At 41.1% G+C, this 24,202-nt stretch overlaps 7 non-coding genes across 7 annotated transcripts; all 7 read right to left on the bottom strand.

Annotated features, from left to right (window-relative positions):
* Positions 1 to 3,389: 3,389 nt before the first annotated feature.
* On the bottom strand, positions 3,390 to 3,471 carry TRNAS-CGA (transfer RNA serine (anticodon CGA)). The gene has a single exon. It is a non-coding gene; the product is annotated as a tRNA-Ser (tRNA).
* A 3,941-nt stretch (positions 3,472 to 7,412) lies between these two features.
* Positions 7,413 to 7,494, bottom strand: TRNAS-CGA (transfer RNA serine (anticodon CGA)). Its single transcript has one exon. It is a non-coding gene; the product is annotated as a tRNA-Ser (tRNA).
* A 2,588-nt stretch (positions 7,495 to 10,082) lies between these two features.
* TRNAH-GUG (transfer RNA histidin (anticodon GUG)) lies at positions 10,083 to 10,154 on the bottom strand. The gene has a single exon. It is a non-coding gene; the product is annotated as a tRNA-His (tRNA).
* A 1,281-nt stretch (positions 10,155 to 11,435) lies between these two features.
* On the bottom strand, positions 11,436 to 11,517 carry TRNAS-CGA (transfer RNA serine (anticodon CGA)). Its single transcript has one exon. It is a non-coding gene; the product is annotated as a tRNA-Ser (tRNA).
* Positions 11,518 to 15,458: 3,941 nt separating this feature from the next.
* TRNAS-CGA (transfer RNA serine (anticodon CGA)) lies at positions 15,459 to 15,540 on the bottom strand. Its single transcript has one exon. It is a non-coding gene; the product is annotated as a tRNA-Ser (tRNA).
* Positions 15,541 to 18,121: 2,581 nt separating this feature from the next.
* On the bottom strand, positions 18,122 to 18,193 carry TRNAH-GUG (transfer RNA histidin (anticodon GUG)). Its single transcript has one exon. It is a non-coding gene; the product is annotated as a tRNA-His (tRNA).
* A 1,281-nt stretch (positions 18,194 to 19,474) lies between these two features.
* Positions 19,475 to 19,556, bottom strand: TRNAS-CGA (transfer RNA serine (anticodon CGA)). Its single transcript has one exon. It is a non-coding gene; the product is annotated as a tRNA-Ser (tRNA).
* Positions 19,557 to 24,202: the final 4,646 nt, after the last annotated feature.

Genomic DNA, 24,202 nt, shown 5'->3' with positions numbered 1-24,202 from the left:
CACTACTGTGAGAAAGTGGCTCTGTATATACTGTTCCCAAATAGGTACAGTGTGCACAGAGTCCCCAGTCCCCAGAGGTTTGGCAGAGGCTAAAGTTAGATATAACCTTACTCTCTAAAGTGGTAGCTTGCCGAGCAGTAAGGCAGTATCAGAGTACAGTGTAAAACATTTGTTGAACACACTCAGTCAGCAAATGGTCTCACACACTCAAGAACTGAACTCTAGGCCATTGGTTTGCATACAAAAGATATTGTTGTTTTATTTTAGAACCAACAATAGGTATCAAAATATACTTTCTCAGAATGAGATGCTTTAGTTAAATACTTTGCAATAGGCAATTGACTTTTGCAGGTCATAGTTACAGTTTATTGCAATAGGCAACACAATTTGAATCACAATAATACATTGAGCTCAATGGGAATTTTAAGTTATATGCAATTAATTACTTTCAGGATTACTTTTCTAAATCCAGGACTGGATCCTAGATTCAGTCCTGGGACAGTTCTTGCAAACAAGTGAGTAAATTCGTTTTAGTTACGGTTGTGATTTTTAAGCAATATTTTGCTATTTTAAAAGTTGACACTTCGAAACTTTTGCTGATCAAATTACCAATGTTATCCTATGGAAGGAAATTCACTTAGCAGGTAAGTGGGGTTATGGTTACTTTTTCTAGGTCAGTGTTGGATCCTAGATCCAGCACTACTGTACCACCTGTAAGCAGTTGAGAAACTGCGTTTAAGTTATACAGGCGATTTTTAAGGAATATTTACATGTTTGCAAAATCGACACTTAGAAGAAATTTCACAGAAAAACAGTCAATGGTTTCCTATGGAAGAAAATTCAAGTTACGGGTAAAGTACGTTCTCGTTACTTTTGTAATCCAGTGCTGGGCTCCTGGGCTCAGTACTGGGACATCTATCTAAAACAGATAAACAATTACGTTTTCACAGTTGGTACGATTTTTAAAGAATATTTGTAAGTTTCAAAAATCGACACTTAGAAAATTTTCAGCAAAAAGCAGGCAATGATATCCCATGGAAGGAAATTCGAGTTACTGGTAAGTACGGTTAAAATTACTTTTCAGGGTCAGTACTGAGCTCCAAGATGCAGCACTGAGGTCTCTCCTGATAACAGGTGAGTAAATCAGAATTCGTTGTTCGGCTGATTTTAGATGAATATTTTAAAGTTCCAAAACTCCACACCACTTAGAAGAATTTCCAAGTGAAACAACGAAATTTTAGCCTATGGAAGAAAAGTGAGTTATCGGCTTTTAGGTAAGTACTCGACTGGCAGAGTTATGGTTCTGGGCATAGACTCAGGGGTCTCCCAGGGGAGTCCCAGCCTACTTGCCAAGCCTTAAACTCCCCTTTTATTACATATAATTTACACCTAAGGTAGGCCCTAGGTAGTCCTAGGTGCATGATGCAATGTAAGTAAAAAATAAGATATGTACTTTGGTGGTTCGCGTGTCCTGTAAGTACCAAACAGTCTATTTCATTTTTCACTACTGTGAGGTCTACCCCTCTCATAGGTTAGCTCTGTGTATTCCCCTATACTTTTTATTTGTTAATTCCATATCGGAGAGGAGTAGCTTTATTTATTTATTGAAAATCCTACTTACTGGTGAGGTTGGATTTAACTTTACTATTTTAGAAATGCCACTTTTAGAGAGTGAACATGTCTCTGCACTTACTGCTCTATTTGCCTGAAACCTGGCCCCAATACACGTCTGGATTGGGCTGGGTGACAGCAAAATTTGTGCCTTCCCTCTAGAGAGCCACAACACAGGTCACTCAACTGCACCTGGGAGGTGAGCTCCGCTCCCCCTCCACCCCCAATAGGTTCAAGAACGATAATTTATGTAGGTAAATACATTATAGCTACAGCTTACAATCATGCGAGTTTAAATCATTTGTTGTTAGATGGTTTAAATATTTGAAAGGATCTGTTTTTAATAGACATTTTACAAAAACCACTGGCACATTTGCTAATTCTGTAAAATTAACACCCAACTGCCGTGACATTGCCAACCACAATGCCATGACTCGGATTCAAACCGAGGTTGCTGCGGCCACAACGCAGAGTACTAACCACTATACGATCACGGCGAGCTACTTGGGCTCAACGATATACAGTGACATGGAGAATTTATAATTCGGAACACTCAGGGCTATTCCTGTGATAGGCTGGATGTATTCATTGCTTCCTCATTCCTCATTCAGAGGCTGCGTCTCCTCAGTGGTTGATAGGCTGAAACCGTTTCCTGGCCGCCTGCTTGTGAAATGCCAGGAGTCAAAGTTCACACATTACACTTGCGGACCTGTGATGGGACACCAATGCAGAGAAACCCACCTGGCACAGACCTTCTATTCTGTCTATTAGACCTGCATCTTCCCTGCACCTTTCAAGCCATTTGTATGTGAAGCAAGAAAGAGTTAGAGAGTGATCCATCTACACTTTTATAGGGAGGATGTCGCCGTGAGCTCCTCCCAGCTAATCACACGAACAGCAGAAAAGCAAGATAAATACACAGTTGAGGGGTGGGCTGCATGGTTATGTTTTTGAGTAAATATTGAAACTGACCTCAGTGGCTCATTAGCAGAGCTGCGGCTAATGACTGGTGCCAAATCATGATGAAGCAAGCACCATGGCTCGTAGGGGACCCACAACACGCTTTTCTTAGCTCACTGAATTAAAGTATAAACTTCCGCCGTGTGTGTGTGGTAAAGGCTTGTTAATATGGTTCCTTTTCCAATTCAAGCCTGACAACAAGAGGCAGGAACCAGGTGGCTTCGGAAGCTCAGGAAAGTAGCCACCAACCACAGAGAAAGAGAGAACTGGCAGTATGAGAGGTGGAGAAAACAGAAGCGGGAGCAAGGAGCTCAAATGAGATTGATGGCGTTTAAATAGAGCGCGTAAAGGAACAGTTACACAGCTAAGAAATGGGAAAGACAGACTAGGGAAAAAAACACAGAAAGAGCCTGTAGATGAAATTCTCTTCCTGGGACAGCAGGTTAAGAGAAATTACACATGGGGAGGTTAAGCATGTAACACGGGGGAGAATAAAAAAGAAAATGCAGTTTTATGAAGTGTGTTTGCCAATCCAGCCAGCACTTTTGTTCTATTTCTCTCTTTGCGTCTTTTATTGGTAAAGTAACTTTCAAGTGCATGCGCAGGTATGAATGAGAGAGCAACGGTATAATAATTTGAAGCGTTTACACCAGTGCTAAAGTAGGAATGAGGTGTAGCAAAGACATGAAAGAGGTAGCGATAACAAATATGTGGAGAGGCAATAGTGACACAAAAATAAGCCACCTAATTATAAAACTGAAATGGAAGAAATACTAAAGGTTAACTTCTGAAATTGTAGCCGATAATAAAAAGATTCTCGTTGTTGGCAGGATTTGAACCTGCGCGGGGATACCCCAATGGATTTCGAGTCCATCGCCTTAACCACTCAGCCACAACAACTTGCTGTAAGCTGCCTACAAATATTTTGTTTGAAAGTTTTGAAGTTTTCCCACATCAAAGTACTGATATTCTGCAATGCGCTTTTTAAAAACAATGTTTTTTTCATCATGCACGTTCTGTCCTAAAAACAAAAATTGCATGAGTATATCTCTGGATCTGTAAAAGGATACGCTTGCATTCAAACTCCCTTGTGGCACTCAAGTTTTTTTGACCCTGTTGCACTCTGTTTTTGCGCTGCTTTTAGTCTACGACCCATATTACAGAAGTCAACCATCTCTGAGTATTTGGGACTCCTTTGTAAGTGCCTTATCTTTAATCCTTGAAAAGCTCTATAATAAAGGGGTCTGTCAAAGATTGCTTGAATGGAAGATAAAAGAAGGCCCACTTGTCTCACCAAATGCAGTAGAGAAACCTGATGTTTTACTCATGTTATCCTTAGTTCAGTTTTTGGTAGACCTGGCATCCTTAAGGTGGCCTACCAGCAACCTTTTTGCTTTTCACCTCACGTTTTGCTGTATCTTTATGTTGGCCTTAGGACTCTAATCACTTTATCACTACTGTGAGAAAGTGGCTCTGTATATACTGTTCCCAAATAGGTACAGTGTGCACAGAGTCCCCAGTCCCCAGAGGTTTGGCAGAGGCTAAAGTTAGATATAACCTTACTCTCTAAAGTGGTAGCTTGCCGAGCAGTAAGGCAGTATCAGAGTACAGTGTAAAACATTTGTTGTACACACTCAGTCAGCAAATGGTCTCACACACTCAAGAACTGAACTCTAGGCCATTGGTTTGCATACAAAAGATATTGTTGTTTTATTTTAGAACCAACAATAGGTATCAAAATATACTTTCTCAGAATGAGATGCTTTAGTTAAATACTTTGCAATAGGCAATTGACTTTTGCAGGTCATAGTTACAGTTTATTGCAATAGGCAACACAATTTGAATCACAATAATACATTGAGCTCAATGGGAATTTTAAGTTATATGCAATTAATTACTTTCAGGATTACTTTTCTAAATCCAGGACTGGATCCTAGATTCAGTCCTGGGACAGTTCTTGGAAACAAGTGAGTAAATTCGTTTTAGTTACTGTTGTGATTTTTAAGCAATATTTTGCTATTTTAAAAGTTGACACTTCAAAACTTTTGCTGATCAAATTACCAATGTTATCCTATGGAAGGAAATTCACTTAGCAGGTAAGTGGGGTTATGGTTACTTTTTCTAGGTCAGTGTTGGATCCTAGATCCAGCACTACTGTACCACCTGTAAGCAGTTGAGAAACTGCGTTTAAGTTATACAGGCGATTTTTAAGGAATATTTACATGTTTGCAAAATCGACACTTAGAAGAAATTTCACAGAAAAACAGTCAATGGTTTCCTATGGAAGAAAATTCAAGTTACGGGTAAAGTACGTTCTCGTTACTTTTGTAATCCAGTGCTGGGCTCCTAGGCTCAGTACTGGGACATCTATCTAAAACAGGTAAACAATTACGTTTTCACAGTTGGTACGATTTTTAAAGAATATTTGTAAGTTTCAAAAATCGACACTTAGAAAATTTTCAGCAAAAAGCAGGCAATGATATCCCATGGAAGGAAATTCGAGTTACTGGTAAGTACGGTTAAAATTACTTTTCAGGGTCAGTACTGAGCTCCAAGATGCAGCACTGAGGTCTCTCCTGATAACAGGTGAGTAAATCAGAATTCGTTGTTCGGCTGATTTTAGATGAATATTTTAAAGTTCCAAAACTCCACACCACTTAGAAGAATTTCCAAGTGAAACAACGAAATTTTAGCCTATGGAAGAAAAGTGAGTTATCGGCTTTTAGGTAAGTACTCGACTGGCAGAGTTATGGTTCTGGGCATAGACTCAGGGGTCTCCCAGGGGAGTCCCAGCCTACTTGCCAAGCCTTAAACTCCCCTTTTATTACATATAATTTACACCTAAGGTAGGCCCTAGGTAGTCCTAGGTGCATGATGCTATGTAAGTAAAAAATAAGATATGTACTTTGGTGGTTCGCGTGTCCTGTAAGTACCAAACAGTCTATTTCATTTTTCACTACTGTGAGGTCTACCCCTCTCATAGGTTAGCTCTGTGTATTCCCCTATACTTTTTATTTGTTAATTCCATATCGGAGAGGAGTAGCTTTATTTATTTATTGAAAATCCTACTTACTGGTGAGGTTGGATTTAACTTTACTATTTTAGAAATGCCACTTTTAGAGAGTGAACATGTCTCTGCACTTACTGCTCTATTTGCCTGAAACCTGGCCCCAATACACGTCTGGATTGGGCTGGGTGACAGCAAAATTTGTGCCTTCCCTCTAGAGAGCCACAACACAGGTCACTCAACTGCACCTGGGAGGTGAGCTCCGCTCCCCCTCCACCCCCAATAGGTTCAAGAACGATAATTTATGTAGGTAAATACATTATAGCTACAGCTTATAATCATGCGAGTTTAAATCATTTGTTGTTAGATGGTTTAAATATTTGAAAGGATCTGTTTTTAATAGACATTTTACAAAAACCACTGGCACATTTGCTAATTCTGTAAAATTAACACCCAACTGCCGTGACATTGCCAACCACAATGCCATGACTCGGATTCAAACCGAGGTTGCTGCGGCCACAACGCAGAGTACTAACCACTATACGATCACGGCGAGCTACTTGGGCTCAACGACATACAGTGACATGGAGAATTTATAATTCGGAACACTCAGGGCTATTCCTGTGATAGGCTGGATGTATTCATTGCTTCCTCATTCCTCATTCAGAGGCTGCGTCTCCTCAGTGGTTGATAGGCTGAAACCGTTTCCTGGCCGCCTGCTTGTGAAATGCCAGGAGTCAAAGTTCACACATTACACTTGCGGACCTGTGATGGGACACCAATGCAGAGAAACCCACCTGGCACAGACCTTCTATTCTGTCTATTAGACCTGCATCTTCCCTGCACCTTTCAAGCCATTTGTATGTGAAGCAAGAAAGAGTTAGAGAGTGATCCATCTACACTTTTATAGGGAGGATGTCGCCGTGAGCTCCTCCCAGCTAATCACACGAACAGCAGAAAAGCAAGATAAATACACAGTTGAGGGGTGGGCTGCATGGTTATGTTTTTGAGTAAATATTGAAACTGACCTCAGTGGCTCATTAGCAGAGCTGCGGCTAATGACTGGTGCCAAATCATGATGAAGCAAGCACCATGGCTCGTAGGGGACCCACAACACGCTTTTCTTAGCTCACTGAATTAAAGTATAAACTTCCGCCGTGTGTGTGTGGTAAAGGCTTGTTAATATGGTTCCTTTTCCAATTCAAGCCTGACAACAAGAGGCAGGAACCAGGTGGCTTCGGAAGCTCAGGAAAGTAGCCACCAACCACAGAGAAAGAGAGAACTGGCAGTATGAGAGGTGGAGAAAACAGAAGCGGGAGCAAGGAGCTCAAATGAGATTGATGGCGTTTAAATAGAGCGCGTAAAGGAACAGTTACACAGCTAAGAAATGGGAAAGACAGACTAGGGAAAAAAACACAGAAAGAGCCTGTAGATGAAATTCTCTTCCTGGGACAGCAGGTTAAGAGAAATTACACATGGGGAGGTTAAGCATGTAACACGGGGGAGAATAAAAAAGAAAATGCAGTTTTATGAAGTGTGTTTGCCAATCCAGCCAGCACTTTTGTTCTATTTCTCTCTTTGCGTCTTTTATTGGTAAAGTAACTTTCAAGTGCATGCGCAGGTATGAATGAGAGAGCAACGGTATAATAATTTGAAGCGTTTACACCAGTGCTAAAGTAGGAATGAGGTGTAGCAAAGACATGAAAGAGGTAGCGATAACAAATATGTGGAGAGGCAATAGTGACACAAAAATAAGCCACCTAATTATAAAACTGAAATGGAAGAAATACTAAAGGTTAACTTCTGAAATTGTAGCCGATAATAAAAAGATTCTCGTTGTTGGCAGGATTCGAACCTGCGCGGGGATACCCCAATGGATTTCGAGTCCATCGCCTTAACCACTCAGCCACAACAACTTGCTGTAAGCTGCCTACAAATATTTTGTTTGAAAGTTTTGAAGTTTTCCCACATCAAAGTACTGATATTCTGCAATGCGCTTTTTAAAAACAATGTTTTTTTCATCATGCACGTTCTGTCCTAAAAACAAAAATTGCATGAGTATATCTCTGGATCTGTAAAAGGATACGCTTGCATTCAAACTCCCTTGTGGCACTCAAGTTTTTTGGACCCTGTTGCACTCTGTTTTTGCGCTGCTTTTAGTCTACGACCCATATTACAGAAGTCAACCATCTCTGAGTATTTGGGACTCCTTTGTAAGTGCCTTATCTTTAATCCTTGAAAAGCTCTATAATAAAGGGGTCTGTCAAAGATTGCTTGAATGGAAGATAAAAGAAGGCCCACTTGTCTCACCAAATGCAGTAGAGAAACCTGATGTTTTACTCATGTTATCCTTAGTTCAGTTTTTGGTAGACCTGGCATCCTTAAGGTGGCCTACCAGCAACCTTTTTGCTTTTCACCTCACGTTTTGCTGTATCTTTATGTTGGCCTTAGGACTCTAATCACTTTATCACTACTGTGAGAAAGTGGCTCTGTATATACTGTTCCCAAATAGGTACAGTGTGCACAGAGTCCCCAGTCCCCAGAGGTTTGGCAGAGGCTAAAGTTAGATATAACCTTACTCTCTAAAGTGGTAGCTTGCCGAGCAGTAAGGCAGTATCAGAGTACAGTGTAAAACATTTGTTGTACACACTCAGTCAGCAAATGGTCTCACACACTCAAGAACTGAACTCTAGGCCATTGGTTTGCATACAAAAGATATTGTTGTTTTATTTTAGAACCAACAATAGGTATCAAAATATACTTTCTCAGAATGAGATGCTTTAGTTAAATACTTTGCAATAGGCAATTGACTTTTGCAGGTCATAGTTACAGTTTATTGCAATAGGCAACACAATTTGAATCACAATAATACATTGAGCTCAATGGGAATTTTAAGTTATATGCAATTAATTACTTTCAGGATTACTTTTCTAAATCCAGGACTGGATCCTAGATTCAGTCCTGGGACAGTTCTTGGAAACAAGTGAGTAAATTCGTTTTAGTTACTGTTGTGATTTTTAAGCAATATTTTGCTATTTTAAAAGTTGACACTTCAAAACTTTTGCTGATCAAATTACCAATGTTATCCTATGGAAGGAAATTCACTTAGCAGGTAAGTGAGGTTATGGTTACTTTTTCTAGGTCAGTGTTGGATCCTAGATCCAGCACTACTGTACCACCTGTAAGCAGTTGAGAAACTGCGTTTAAGTTATACAGGCGATTTTTAAGGAATATTTACATGTTTGCAAAATCGACACTTAGAAGAAATTTCACAGAAAAACAGTCAATGGTTTCCTATGGAAGAAAATTCAAGTTACGGGTAAAGTACGTTCTCGTTACTTTTGTAATCCAGTGCTGGGCTCCTAGGCTCAGTACTGGGACATCTATCTAAAACAGGTAAACAATTACGTTTTCACAGTTGGTACGATTTTTAAAGAATATTTGTAAGTTTCAAAAATCGACACTTAGAAAATTTTCAGCAAAAAGCAGGCAATGATATCCCATGGAAGGAAATTCGAGTTACTGGTAAGTACGGTTAAAATTACTTTTCAGGGTCAGTACTGAGCTCCAAGATGCAGCACTGAGGTCTCTCCTGATAACAGGTGAGTAAATCAGAATTCGTTGTTCGGCTGATTTTAGATGAATATTTTAAAGTTCCAAAACTCCACACCACTTAGAAGAATTTCCAAGTGAAACCACTCAATGTTAGCCTATGGAAGAAAAGTGAGTTATCGGCTTTTAGGTAAGTACTCGACTGGCAGAGTTATGGTTCTGGGCATAGACTCAGGGGTCTCCCAGGGGAGTCCCAGCCTACTTGCCAAGCCTTAAACTCCCCTTTTATTACATATAATTTACACCTAAGGTAGTCCCTAGGTAGTCCTAGGTGCATGATGCTATGTAAGTAAAACATAAGATATGTACTTTGGTGGTTCGCGTGTCCTGTAAGTACCAAACAGTCTATTTCATTTTTCACTACTGTGAGGTCTACCCCTCTCATAGGTTAGCTCTGTGTATTCCCCTATACTTTTTATTTGGTAATTCCATATCGGAGAGGAGTAGCTTTATTTATTTATTGAAAATCCTACTTACTGGTGAGGTTGGATTTAACTTTACTATTTTAGAAATGCCACTTTTAGAGAGTGAACATGTCTCTGCACTTACTGCTCTATTTGCCTGAAACCTGGCCCCAATACACGTCTGGATTGGGCTGGGTGACAGCAAAATTTGTGCCTTCCCTCTAGAGAGCCACAACACAGGTCACTCAACTGCACCTGGGGGGTGAGCTCCGCTCCCCCTCCACCCCCAATAGGTTCAAGAACGATAATTTATGTAAGTAAATACATTATAGCTACAGCTTATAATCATGCGAGTTTAAATCATTTGTTGTTAGATGGTTTAAATATTTGAAAGGATCTGTTTTTAATAGACATTTTACAAAAACCACTGGTACATTTGCTAATTCTGTAAAATTAACACCCAACTGCCGTGATATTACCAACCACAATGCCGTGACTCGGATTCGAACCGAGGTTGCTGCAGCCACAACGCAGAGTACTAACCACTATACGATCACGGCGAGCTACTTGGGCTCAACGACATACAGTGACATGGAGAATTTATAATTCGGAACACTCAGGGCTGTTCCTGTGATAGGCTGGATGTATTCATTGCTTCCTCATTCCTCATTCAGAGGCTGCGTCTCCTCAGTGGTTGATAGGCTGAAACCGTTTCCTGGCCGCCTGCTTGTGAAATGCCAGGAGTCAAAGATCACACATTACACTTGCGGACCTGTGATGGGACACCAATGCAGAGAAACCCACCTGGCACAGACCTTCTATTCTGTCTATTAGACCTGCATCTTCCCTGCACCTTTCAAGCCATTTGTATGTGAAGCAAGAAAGAGTTAGAGAGTGATCCATCTACACTTTTATAGGGAGGATGTCGCCGTGAGCTCCTCCCAGCTAATCACACGAACAGCAGAAAAGCAAGATAAATACACAGTTGAGGGGTGGGCTGCATGGTTATGTTTTTGAGTAAATATTGAAACTGATCTCAGTGGCTCATTAGCAGAGCTGCGGCTAATGACTGGTGCCAAATCATGATGAAGCAAGCACCATGGCTCGTAGGGGACCCACAACACGCTTTTCTTAGCTCACTGAATTAAAGTATAAACTTCCGCCGTGTGTGAGTGGTAAAGGCTTGTTAATATAGTTCCTTTTCCAATTCAAGTCTGACAACAAGAGGCAGGAACCACGTGGCTTCGGAAGCTCAGGAAAGTAGCCACCAACCACAGAGAAAGAGAGAACTGGCAGTATGAGAGGTGGAGAAAACAGAAGCGGGAGCAAGGAGCTCAAATGAGATTGATGGCGTTTAAATAGAGCGCGTAAAGGAACAGTTACACAGCTAAGAAATGGGAAAGACAGACTAGGGAAAAAAACACAGAAAGAGCCAGTAGATGAAATTCTCTTCCTGGGACAGGAGGTTAAGAGAAATTACACATGGGGAGGTTAAGCATGTAACACGGGGGAGAATAAAAAAGAAAATGCAGTTTTATGAAGTGTGTTTGCCAATCCAGCCAGCACTTTTGTTCTATTTCTCTCTTTGCGTCTTTTATTGGTAAAGTAACTTTCAAGTGCATGCGCAGGTATGAATGAGAGACCAACGGTATAATAATTTGAAGCGTTTACACCAGTGCTAAAGTAGGAATGAGGTGTAGCAAAGACATGAAAGGGGTAGCGATAACAAATAAGTGGAGAGGCAATAGTGACACAAAAATAAGCCACCTATTTATAAAACTGAAATGGAAGAAATACTAAAGGTTAACTTCTGAAATTGTAGCCGATAATAAAAAGATTCTCGTTGTTGGCAGGATTCGAACCTGCGCGGGAATACCCCAATGGATTTCGAGTCCATCGCCTTAACCACTCGGCCACAACAACTTGCTGTAAGCTGCCTACAAATATTTGGTTTGAAAGTTTTGATGTTTTCCCACATCAAAGTACTGATATTCTGCAATGCGCTTTTTAAAAACAATGTTTTTTTCATCATGCACGTTCTGTCCTAAAAACAAAAATTGCATGAGTATATCTCTGGATCTGTAAAAGGATACGCTTGCATTCAAACTCTCTTGTGGCACTCAAGTTTTTTGGACCCTGTTGCACTCTGTTTTTGCGCTGCTTTTAGTCTACGACCCATATTACAGAAGTCAACCATCTCTGAGTATTTGGGACTCCTTTGTAAGTGCCTTATCTTTAATCCTTGAAAAGCTCTATAATAAAGGGGTCTGTCAAAGATTGCTTGAATGGAAGATAAAAGAAGGCCCACTTGTCTCACCAAATGCAGTAGAGAAACCTGATGTTTTACTCATGTTATCCTTAGTTCAGTGTTTGTTAGACCTGGCATCCTTAAGGTGGCCTACCAGCAACCTTTTTGCTTTTCACCTCACGTTTTGCTGTATCTTTATGTTGGCCTTAGGACTCTAATCACTTTATCACTACTGTGAGAAAGTGGCTCTGTATATACTGTTCCCAAATAGGTACAGTGTGCACAGAGTCCCCAGTCCCCAGAGGTTTGGCAGAGGCTAAAGTTAGATATAACCTTACTCTCTAAAGTGGTAGCTTGCCGAGCAGTAAGGCAGTATCAGAGTACAGTGTAAAACATGTGTTGTACACACTCAGTCAGCAAATGGTCTCACACACTCAAGAACTGAACTCTAGGCCATTGGTTTGCATACAAAAGATATTGTTGTTTTATTTTAGAACCAACAATAGGTATCAAAATATACTTTCTCAGAATGAGATGCTTTAGTTAAATACTTTGCAATAGGCAATTGACTTTTGCAGGTCATAGTTACAGTTTATTGCAATAGGCAACACAATTTGAATCACAATAATACATTGAGCTCAATGGGAATTTTAAGTTATATGCAATTAATTACTTTCAGGATTACTTTTCTAAATCCAGGACTGGATCCTAGATTCAGTCCTGGGACAGTTCTTGGAAACAAGTGAGTAAATTCGTTTTAGTTACTGTTGTGATTTTTAAGCAATATTTTGCTATTTTAAAAGTTGACACTTCGAAACTTTTGCTGATCAAATTACCAATGTTATCCTATGGAAGGAAATTCACTTAGCAGGTAAGTGGGGTTATGGTTACTTTTTCTACGTCAGTGTTGGATCCTAGATCCAGCACTACTGTACCACCTGTAAGCAGTTGAGAAACTGCGTTTAAGTTATACAGGCGATTTTTAAGGAATATTTACATGTTTGCAAAATCGACACTTAGAAGAAATTTCACAGAAAAACAGTCAATGGTTTCCTATGGAAGAAAATTCAAGTTACGGGTAAAGTACGTTCTCGTTACTTTTGTAATCCAGTGCTGGGCTCCTAGGCCGAGTACTGGGACATCTATCTAAAACAGGTAAACAATTACGTTTTCACAGTTGGTACGATTTTTAAAGAATATTTGTAAGTTTCAAAAATCGACACTTAGAAAATTTTCAGCAAAAAGCAGGCAATGATATCCCATGGAAGGAAATTCGAGTTACTGGTAAGTACGGTTAAAATTACTTTTCAGGGTCAGTACTGAGCTCCAAGATGCAGCACTGAGGTCTCTCCTGATAACAGGTGAGTAAATCAGAATTCGTTGTTCGGCTGATTTTAGATGAATATTTTAAAGTTCCAAAACTCCACACCACTTAGAAGAATTTCCAAGTGAAACCACTCAATGTTAGCCTATGGAAGAAAAGTGAGTTATCGGCTTTTAGGTAAGTACTCGACTGGCAGAGTTATGGTTCTGGGCATAGACTCAGGGGTCTCCCAGGGGAGTCCCAGCCTACTTGCCAAGCCTTAAACTCCCCTTTTATTACATATAATTTACACCTAAGGTAGGCCCTAGGTAGTCCTAGGTGCATGATGCTATGTGAGTAAAAAATAAGATATGTACTTTGGTGGTTCGCGTGTCCTGTAAGTACCAAACAGTCTATTTCATTTTTCACTACTGTGAGGTCTACCCCTCTCATAGGTTAGCTCTGTGTATTCCCCTATACTTTTTATTTGGTAATTCCATATCGGAGAGGAGTAGCTTTATTTATTTATTGAAAATCCTACTTACTGGTGAGGTTGGATTTAACTTTACTATTTTAGAAATGCCACTTTTAGAGAGTGAACATGTCTCTGCACTTACTGCTCTATTTGCCTGAAACCTGGCCCCAATACACGTCTGGATTGGGCTGGGTGACAGCAAAATTTGTGCCTTCCCTCTAGAGAGCCACAACACAGGTCACTCAACTGCACCTGGGGGGTGAGCTCCGCTCCCCCTCCACCCCCAATAGGTTCAAGAACGATAATTGATGTAAGTAAATACATTATAGCTACAGCTTATAATCATGCGAGTTTAAATCATTTGTTGTTAGATGGTTTAAATATTTGAAAGGATCTGTTTTTAATAGACATTTTACAAAAACCACTGGTACATTTGCTAATTCTGTAAAATTAACACCCAACTGCCGCGACATTGCCAACCACAATGCTGTGACTCGGATTCGAACCGAGGTTGCTGCGGCCACAACGCAGAGTACTAACCACTATACGATCACGGCGAGCTACTTGGGCTCAACAACTTACAGTGACATGGAGAATTTATAATTCGGAACACTCAGGGCTGTTCCTGTGATAGGCTGGATGTATTCATTGCTTCCTCATTCCTCATTCAGAGGCTGCGTCTCCTCAGTGGTTGATAGGCTGAAACCGTTTCCTGGCCGCCTGCTTGTGAAATGCCAGGAGTCAAAGATCACACATTACACTTGCGGACCTGTGATGGGACACCAATGCAGAGAAACCCACCTGGCACAGACCTTCTATTCTGTCTATTAGACCTGCATCTTCCCTGCACCTTTCAAGCCATTTGTATGTGAAGCAAGAAAGAGTTAGAGAGTGATCCATCTACACTTTTATAGGGAGGATGTTGCCGTGAGCTCCTCCCAGCTAATCACACGAACAGCAGAAAAGCAAGATAAATACACAGTTGAGGGGTGGGCTGCATGGTTATGTTTTTGAGTAAATATTGAAACTGACCTCAGTGGCTCATTAGCAGAGCTGCGGCTAATGACTGGTGCCAAATCATGATGAAGCAAGCACCATGGCTCGTAGGGGACCCACAACACGCTTTTCTTAGCTCACTGAATTAAAGTATAAACTTCCGCCGTGTGTGAGTGGTAAAGGCTTGTTAATATAGTTCCTTTTCCAATTCAAGTCTGACAACAAGAGGCAGGAACCACGTGGCTTCGGAAGCTCAGGAAAGTAGCCACCAACCACAGAGAAATAGAGAACTGGCAGTATGAGAGGTGGAGAAAACAGAAGCGGGAGCAAGGAGCTCAAATGAGATTGATGGCGTTTAAATAGATCGCGTAAAGGAACAGTTACACAGCTAAGAAATGGGAAAGACAGACTAGGGAAAAAAACACAGAAAGAGCCTGTAGATGAAATTCTCTTCCTGGGACAGCAGGTTAAGAGAAATTACACATGGGGAGGTTAAGCATGTAACACGGGGGAGAATAAAAAAGAAAATGCAGTTTTATGAAGTGTGTTTGCCAATCCAGCCAGCACTTTTGTTCTATTTCTCTCTTTGCGTCTTTTATTGGTAAAGTAACTTTCAAGTGCATGCGCAGGTATGAATGAGAGAGCAAGGGTATAATAATTTGAAGCGTTTACACCAGTGCTAAAGTAGGAATGAGGTGTAGCAAATACATGAAAGAGGTAGCGATAACAAATATGTGGAGAGGCAATAGTGACAGAAAAATAAGCCACCTATTTATAAAACTGAAATGGAAGAAATACTAAAGGTTAACTTCTGAAATTGTAGCCGATAATAAAAAGATTCTCGTTGTTGGCAGGATTCGAACCTGCGCGGGGATACCCCAATGGATTTCGAGTCCATCGCCTTAACCACTCGGCCACAACAACTTGCTGTAAGCTGCTTACAAATATTTTGTTTGAACGTTTTCCCACATCAAAGTACTGATATTCTGCAATGCGCTTTTTAAAAACAATGTTTTTTTCATCATGCACGTTCTGTCCTAAAAACAAAAATTGCATGAGTATATCTCTGGATCTGTAAAAGGATACGCTTGCATTCAAACTCTCTTGTGGCACTCAAGTTTTTTGGACCCTGTTGCACTCTGTTTTTGCGCTGCTTTTAGTCTACGACCCATATTACAGAAGTCAACCATCTCTGAGTATTTGGGACTCCTTTGTAAGTGCCTTATCTTTAATCCTTTAAAAGTCTCTATAATAAAGGGGTCTGTCAAAGATTGCTTGAATGGAAGATAAAAGAAGGCCCACTTGTCTCACCAAATGCAGTAGAGAAACCTGATGTTTTACTCATGTTATCCTTAGTTCAGTTTTTGTTAGACCTGGCATCCTTAAGGTGGCCTACCAGCAACCTTTTTGCTTTTCACCTCACGTTTTGCTGTATCTTTATGTTGGCCTTAGGACTCTAATCACTTTATCACTACTGTGAGAAAGTGGCTCTGTATATACTGTTCCCAAATAGGTACAGTGTGCACAGAGTCCCCAGTCCCCAGAGGTTTGGCAGAGGCTAAAGTTAGATATAACCTTACTCTCTAAAGTGGTAGCTTGCCGAGCAGTAAGGCAGTATCAGAGTACAGTGTAAAACATTTGTTGTACACACTCAGTCAGCAAATGGTCTCACACACTCAAGAACTGAACTCTAGGCCATTGGTTTGCATACAAAAGATATTGTTGTTTTATTTTAGAACCAACAATAGGTATCAAAATATACTTGCTCAGAATGAGATGCTTTAGTTAAATACTTTGCAATAGGCAATTGACTTTTGCAGGTCATAGTTACAGTTTATTGCAATAGGCAACACAATTTGAATCACAATAATACATTGAGCTCAATGGGAATTTTAAGTTATATGCAATTAATTACTTTCAGGATTACTTTTCTAAATCCAGGACTGGATCCTAGATTCAGTCCTGGGACAGTTCTTGGAAACAAGTGAGTAAATTCGTTTTAGTTACTGTTGTGATTTTTAAGCAATATTTTGCTATTTTAAAAGTTGACACTTAGAAACTTTTTCTGATCAAATTACCAATGTTATCCTATGGAAGGAATTTCACTTAGCAGGTAAGTGGGGTTATGGTTACTTTTTCTAGGTCAGTGTTGGATCCTAGATCCAGCACTACTGTACCACCTGTAAGCAGTTGAGAAACTGCGTTTAAGTTATACAGGCGATTTTTAAGGCATATTTACATGTTTGCAAAATCGACACTTAGAAGAAATTTCACAGAAAAACAGTCAATGGTTTCCTATGGAAGAAAATTCAAGTTACGGGTAAAGTACGTTCTCGTTACTTTTGTAATCCAGTGCTGGGCTCCTAGGCTCAGTACTGGGACATCTATCTAAAACAGGTAAACAATTACGTTTTCACAGTTGGTACGATTTTTAAAGAATATTTGTAAGTTTCAAAAATCGACACTTAGAAAATTTTCAGCAAAAAGCAGGCAATGATATCCCATGGAAGGAAATTCGAGTTACTGGTAAGTACGGTTAAAATTACTTTTCAGGGTCAGTACCGAGCTCCAAGATGCAGCACTGAGGTCTCTCCTGATAACAGGTGAGTAAATCAGAATTCGTTGTTCGGCTGATTTTAGATGAATATTTTAAAGTTCCAAAACTCCACACCACTTAGAAGAATTTCCAAGTGAAACCACTCAATGTTAGCCTATGTAAGAAAAGTGAGTTATCGGCTTTTAGGTAAGTACTCGACTGGCAGAGTTATGGTTCTGGGCATAGACTCAGGGGTCTCCCAGGGGAGTCCCAGCCTACTTGCCAAGCCTTAAACTCCCCTTTTATTACATATAATTTACACCTAAGGTAGGCCCTAGGTAGTCCTAGGTGCATGATGCTATGTAAGTAAAAAATAAGATATGTACTTTGGTGGTTCGCGTGTCCTGTAAGTACCAAACAGTCTATTTCATTTTTCACTACTGTGAGGTCTACCCCTCTCATAGGTTAGCTCTGTGTATTCCCCTATACTTTTTATTTGGTAATTCCATATCGGAGAGGAGTAGCTTTATTTATTTATTGAAAATCCTACTTACTGGTGAGGTTGGATTTAACTTTACTATTTTAGAAATGCCACTTTTAGAGAGTGAACATTTCTCTGCACTTACTGCTCTATTTGCCTGAAACCTGGCCCCAATACACGTTTGGATTGGGCTGGGTGACAGCAAAATTTGTGCCTTCCCTCTAGAGAGCCACAACACAGGTCACTCAACTGCACCTGGGGGGTGATCTCCGCTCCCCCTCCACCCCCAATAGGTTCAAGAACGATAATTTATGTAAGTAAATACATTATAGCTACAGCTTATAATCATGCGAGTTTAAATCATTTGTTGTTAGATGGTTTAAATATTTGAAAGGATCTGTTTTTAATAGACATTTTACAAAAACCACTGGCAAATTTGCTAATTCTGTAAAATTAACACCCAACTGCCGTGACATTGCCAACCACAATGCCGTGACTCGGATTCGAACCGAGGTTGCTGCGGCCACAACGCAGAGTACTAACCACTATACGATCACAGCGAGCTACTTGGGCTCAATGACATACAGTGACATGGAGAATTTATAATTCGGAACAGTCAGGGCTGTTCCTGTGATAGGCTGGATGTATTCATTGCTTCCTCATTCCTCATTCAGAGGCTGCGTCTCCTCAGTGGTTGATAGGCTGAAACCGTTTCCTGGATGCCTGCTTGTGAAATGCCAGGAGTCAAAGATCACACATTACACTTGCGGACCTGTGATGGGACACCAATGCAGAGAAACCCACCTGGCACAGACCTTCTATTCTGTCTATTAGACCTGCATCTTCCCTGCACCTTTCAAGCCATTTGTATGTGAAGCAAGAAAGAGTTAGAGAGTGATCCATCTACACTTTTATAGGGAGGATGTCGCCGTGAGCTCCTCCCAGCTAATCACATGAACAGCAGAAAAGCAAGATAAATACACAGTTGAGGGGTGGGCTGCATGGTTATGTTTTTGAGTAAATATTGAAACTGACCTCAGTGGCTCATTAGCAGAGCTGCGGCTAATGACTGGTGCCAAATCATGATGAAGCAAGCACCATGGCTCGTAGGGGACCCACAACATGCTTTTCTTAGCTCACTGAATTAAAGTATAAACTTCCGCCGTGTGTGAGTGGTAAAGGCTTGTTAATATGGTTCCTTTTCCAATTCAAGTCTGACAACAAGAGGCAGGAACCACGTGGCTTCGGAAGCTCAGGAAAGTAGCCACCAACCACAGAGAAAGAGAGAACTGGCAGTATGAGAGGTGGAGAAAACAGAAGCGGGAGCAAGGAGCTCAAATGAGATTGATGGTGTTTAAATAGAGCGCGTAAAGGAACAGTTACACAGCTAAGAAATGGGAAAGACAGACTAGGGAAAAAAACACAGAAAGAGCCTGTAGATGAAATTCTCTTCCTGGGACAGCAGGTTAAGAGAAATTACACATGGGGAGGTTAAGCATGTAACACGGGGGAGAATAAAAAAGAAAATGCAGTTTTATGAAGTGTGTTTGCCAATCCAGCCAGCACTTTTGTTCTATTTCTCTCTATGCGTCTTTTATTGGTAAAGTAATTTTCAAGTGCATGTGCAGGTATGAATGAGAGAGCAACGGTATAATAATTTGAAGCGTTTACACCAGTGCTAAAGTAGGAATGAGGTGTAGCAAAGACATGAAAGAGGTAGCGATAACAAATATGTGGAGAGGCAATAGTGACACAAAAATAAGCCACCTATTTATAAAACTGAAATGGAAGAAATACTAAAGGTTAACTTCTGAAATTGTAGCCGATAATAAAAAGATTCTCGTTGTTGGCAGGATTCGAACCTGCGCGGGGATACCCCAATGGATTTCGAGTCCATCGCCTTAACCACTCGGCCACAACAACTTGCTGTAAGCTGCTTACAAATATTTTGTTTGAAAGTTTTCCCACATCAAAGTACTGATATTCTGCAATGCGCTTTTTAAAAACAATGTTTTTTTCATCATGCACGTTCTGTCCTAAAAACAAAAATTGCATGAGTATATCTCTGGATCTGTAAAAGGATACGCTTGCATTCAAACTCTCTTGTGGCACTCAAGTTTTTTGGACCCTGTTGCACTCTGTTTTTGCGCTGCTTTTAGTCTACGACCCATATTACAGAAGTCAACCATCTCTGAGTATTTGGGACTCCTTTGTAAGTGCCTTATCTTTAATCCTTGAAAAGCTCTATAATAAAGGGGTCTGTCAAAGATTGCTTGAATGGAAGATAAAAGAAGGCCCACTTGTCTCACCAAATGCAGTAGAGAAACCTGATGTTTTACTCATGTTATCCTTAGTTCAGTTTTTGTTAGACCTGGCATCCTTAAGGTGGCCTACCAGCAACCTTTTTGCTTTTCACCTCACGTTTTGCTGTATCTTTATGTTGGCCTTAGGACTCTAATCACTTTATCACTACTGTGAGAAAGTGGCTCTGTATATACTGTTCCCAAATAGGTACAGTGTGCACAGAGTCCCCAGTCCCCAGAGGTTTGGCAGAGGCTAAAGTTAGATATAACCTTACTCTCTAAAGTGGTAGCTTGCCGAGCAGTAAGGCAGTATCAGAGTACAGTGTAAAACATTTGTTGTACACACTCAGTCAGCAAATGGTCTCACACACTCAAGAACTGAACTCTAGGCCATTGGTTTGCATACAAAAGATATTGTTGTTTTATTTTAGAACCAACAATAGGTATCAAAATATACTTTCTCAGAATGAGATGCTTTAGTTAAATACTTTGCAATAGGCAATTGACTTTTGCAGGTCATAGTTGCAGTTTATTGCAATAGGCAACACAATTTGAATCACAATAATACATTGAGCTCAATAGGAATTTTAAGTTATATGCAATTAACTACTTTCAGGATTACTTTTCTAAATCCAGGACTGGATCCTAGATTCAGTCCTGGGACAGTTCTTGGAAACAAGTGAGTAAATTCGTTTTAGTTACTGTTGTGATTTTTAAGCAATATTTTGCTATTTTACAAGTTGACACTTAGAAACTTTTGCTGATCAAATTACCAATGTTATCCTATGGAAGGAAATTCACTTAGCAGGTAAGTGGGGTTATGGTTCCTTTTTCTAGGCCAGTGTTGGATCCTAGATCCAGCACTACTGTACCACCTGTAAGCAGTTGAGAAACTGCGTTTAAGTTATACAGGCGATTTTTAAGGAATATTTACATGTTTGCAAAATCGACACTTAGAAGAAATTTCACAGAAAAACAGTCAATGGTTTCCTATGGAAGAAAATTCAAGTTACGGGTAAAGTACTGTTATAAAGATGACCAGAAGGCAGGTAAGTAAGAACTCTTCTTTAATGGTCATACACCACCACAGGATCCAGCCTAGTCAGAGGAAGGGTGCAATGGAATGTTGGTGACAGGGAGAGGGAAGAACCAAGGGAGGAGGAAGGAGGGGGGGGAAAGGAACGTACCAAGTAGGCGATTACAACACACCTCCCTGCATAGGGCAAAGAGAGACATAGCAGATTTAACAAGCAGCGAAAGGTCACTGCAGAACAATGTAAGCAGTAGAACAACAAAGCTAGGTAAGGAACCACAAGGAACATTTGACAATAATTCTCATTTAACACAGTAGTCTCTGGTCCATACAGGTGAGCTCCTTGCTCTCATAGACCTTCTGTGACTGAGGGTTTGCAACTCTGTCTCCGGGTCACTTTCGTTGTCCAAGTCACCCCCTTGTCCATGACGAATGATTCTGTCCATGCTCCATGTTTGGCCATTGTCGAGATGGACTACATTCCTACCCACACTAGTTATTTTGTAAGGATCTGAAAATCTTGACGCTTCTTTCCTGCGTGCTTTAGGTAAATCCACCCGGACCCAATCACCTTCTTTGAACATTTGGGTTTTTACATGTTTGGTCTGGTCATACCTGACTTTGTATTTAGCTTGGTGTTCCTCCACTTTCCTTGAGATTTCACCTCTGTTTACTACACCGGTGTCCTTCCTTGGCCCTACCGGTGGAGTTAATTTGGTCTTTGGGATCCTTCCTTTGAGAGAGGTGAACGGAGAAACCCCAGTCACACTGTTTGGAGAAGTGCGATAGGCCCATACTGTTTCCACTAACGCTGAATTTGCTGGTGTCCCCATTACTTCTGCTCTCTGCAAACACTCTTTGAACAACCGGTTGATCCTTTCCACTAACCCGTTTGCACGGGGACAGTACAAAGCAGATTTGAGGTGAGTGATGCCCCGGTGATACAGAAATTCTTTCATCTTGTCCGAAGTGAACTGTACTCCATTGTCTGTTATAAGGGTATCAGGTAACCCTTCCTCAAAGAACACACTTTCTAAGAATTGTATGAGGACTCTTGTGTCTATCTGCTGGACACATTTGTAGACCAACCACCTTGAATGATAGTCCACTAGCACCAGAATGAACCGTTCCTTTAATGTTCTTAGGTTGAGGGGACCCATGATGTCCAAGGCTAACTTTGACCATGGTCGATTAGGCACTTCGACAGGCGACAGGGGGGGCTTGCGGGTCTGGTGAGTTTTGTCACTCCGGCTACAGTCTACACAATTTCTCACCACCTGTTCCGTCATGGCGTCCATACCTGGCCACCAATATTCCAGTCTGATTTTATTCTTGGTTAGGCTTCGCCCTAAGTGTCCTGCATGCGCAAGCCCCACAATCTTTTCTCTCAGGTTCTCCGGTGGAATCACTTTCTCCCCTCTGCAAACCACATTGCCTTGTATATTGAGTTCTACTCTGACATCCCAGAATTTACTTAAACTGATAGGAATATCATTCTTGTTTTCCGGCCAACCATTCTTGATGAACTCTTTAATTGAACACATCTCTGCATCATTTTGCATACTGTCATTCCATTCTTCTTTTTTTAGGCATGTGAGTTGCAAAATCACATCATCACATTCACAGCTAACAGGAGCACTTTCTCCCTCTGAGGGAGACCGTGACAGAAAGTCAGCAACCGTGTTTTGATGACCTGGCATATATCTCACACAAAAATTGTATCCTTCCAGTCCCAGAATCCATCTAGCAATTCTGGGAGTGGTTTTGTTAGCCCCTTTGGTGGTGAAAGCAAACATCAGTGGTTTGTGGTCCGTCTTTACAGTAAAAGGGATACCCCACAGAAAGAAGCGGAAGTGTTTAATCGCCCAGAAACAAGCTAGTGCTTCTTTCTCCACCACTGAGTAGTTGATTTCTGCCCCCTTAAGAGCTCGAGATGCAAAGGCCACAATGTGTTCCTTGCCTTCCCCCATTTGGGTGAGACTGGCCCCCAACCCTTTATTGCTTGCATCAGTGGAAAGGATTGTGGTTTTGTTCGGGTCAAACCTACCCAGGGATGGTGCAGAAATTATGCTTTCTTTGACAAGATCAAAGGCCTTCTGACAGGCATCGGACCACACATACAAGGTTCTGGATTTGAGTAGGTTACGTAAAGGTTCCACTATTGAGGAATAGTTCCTCACAAATTTTGAATAGTATTCGGAAAGGCCCAAAAATGATTTAAGGTCTTGAACACCTTTAGGGGCCTCAGTGTCCCTAATCGCCTTAACTAGGTCTATTTTGGGTTTGATCCCATCTTGAGAGATGGTGTGTCCTAGATACTCAACCGATCCCACCCCTATACGACATTTCTCCTTTTTTAGAGTGAGCCCTGATTTTTCCAAGTTGGACAAGACCATCCTGAGGGTGACGTTATGCTCGTTTAAGTCCTTCCCGTAGATTAATATGTCATCTTGAAAACAGAGTGTTCTGGGAAGGTCTTTCAAGACATGCTGCATGATCCTCTGGAAGGCGGCCGCAGCAGAAGCCAACCCAAAAGGCATGCGACGGAATTGGAAGGCTCCTAGGGGTGTCACAAAGGAGGTGAGATGCCGTGAGTTGGGATGAAGCTCCACCTGGTGATAGGCAGAGGATAAGTCGAGAACGCTGAAACAACTCGCACCATTAATGAGGGTAAGCACCTCATGAATACGTGGAAGGGGGTGCCTGTCTACCCATATGTTTTGGTTAAGGTCCCTGAGGTCCACACAGAGCCTGATGTCCTTACTGGTAGCCTTGGTGGTAAGAACAATGGGGGCCAACCACTGTGAACACTCTATGGGTTCGATCACCCCCAACGACAGCAATCTGTCTAGCTCATTTTGAAGAGGCACGTGCATTAAATGTGGTATGGGTCTGGCTTTGTGTGCTACCGGTTTGGCATTGGATTTCAATTTGATGGAATGCTGATAATTCTTGAGTAATCCTAGGTCATCAGAAAACACTTTGGGGAAATCATTGCAAACATCCATCCCTCCCACCGAGGGATCCACTAAGAGGACTTGGTCGGGACTGTTGGGGTCTAACTTAATCCCGAGTTCCCTCTGGTGTTTCCATCCCAACAAGTTGGACCCCTTCTGGGTAATGTATATCTTGCCCACCGTGTTCCTTCCTTTGAACCCTATTTCCTTAGTGGTCATGCCTAATAGGGGTATGGGGTCCCCATTGTAGCCTCCTGGTTGTATGTCCGGAGGTTG

The sequence above is a fragment of the Triturus cristatus genome, chromosome 12 (assembly GCF_964204655.1).
Source record: "Triturus cristatus chromosome 12, aTriCri1.1, whole genome shotgun sequence".
Lineage (NCBI taxonomy): Eukaryota > Metazoa > Chordata > Amphibia > Caudata > Salamandridae > Triturus > Triturus cristatus.
Note: the sequence above shows the minus strand (reverse complement) of the source record. Positions and strands in the feature narration are given on the sequence as shown.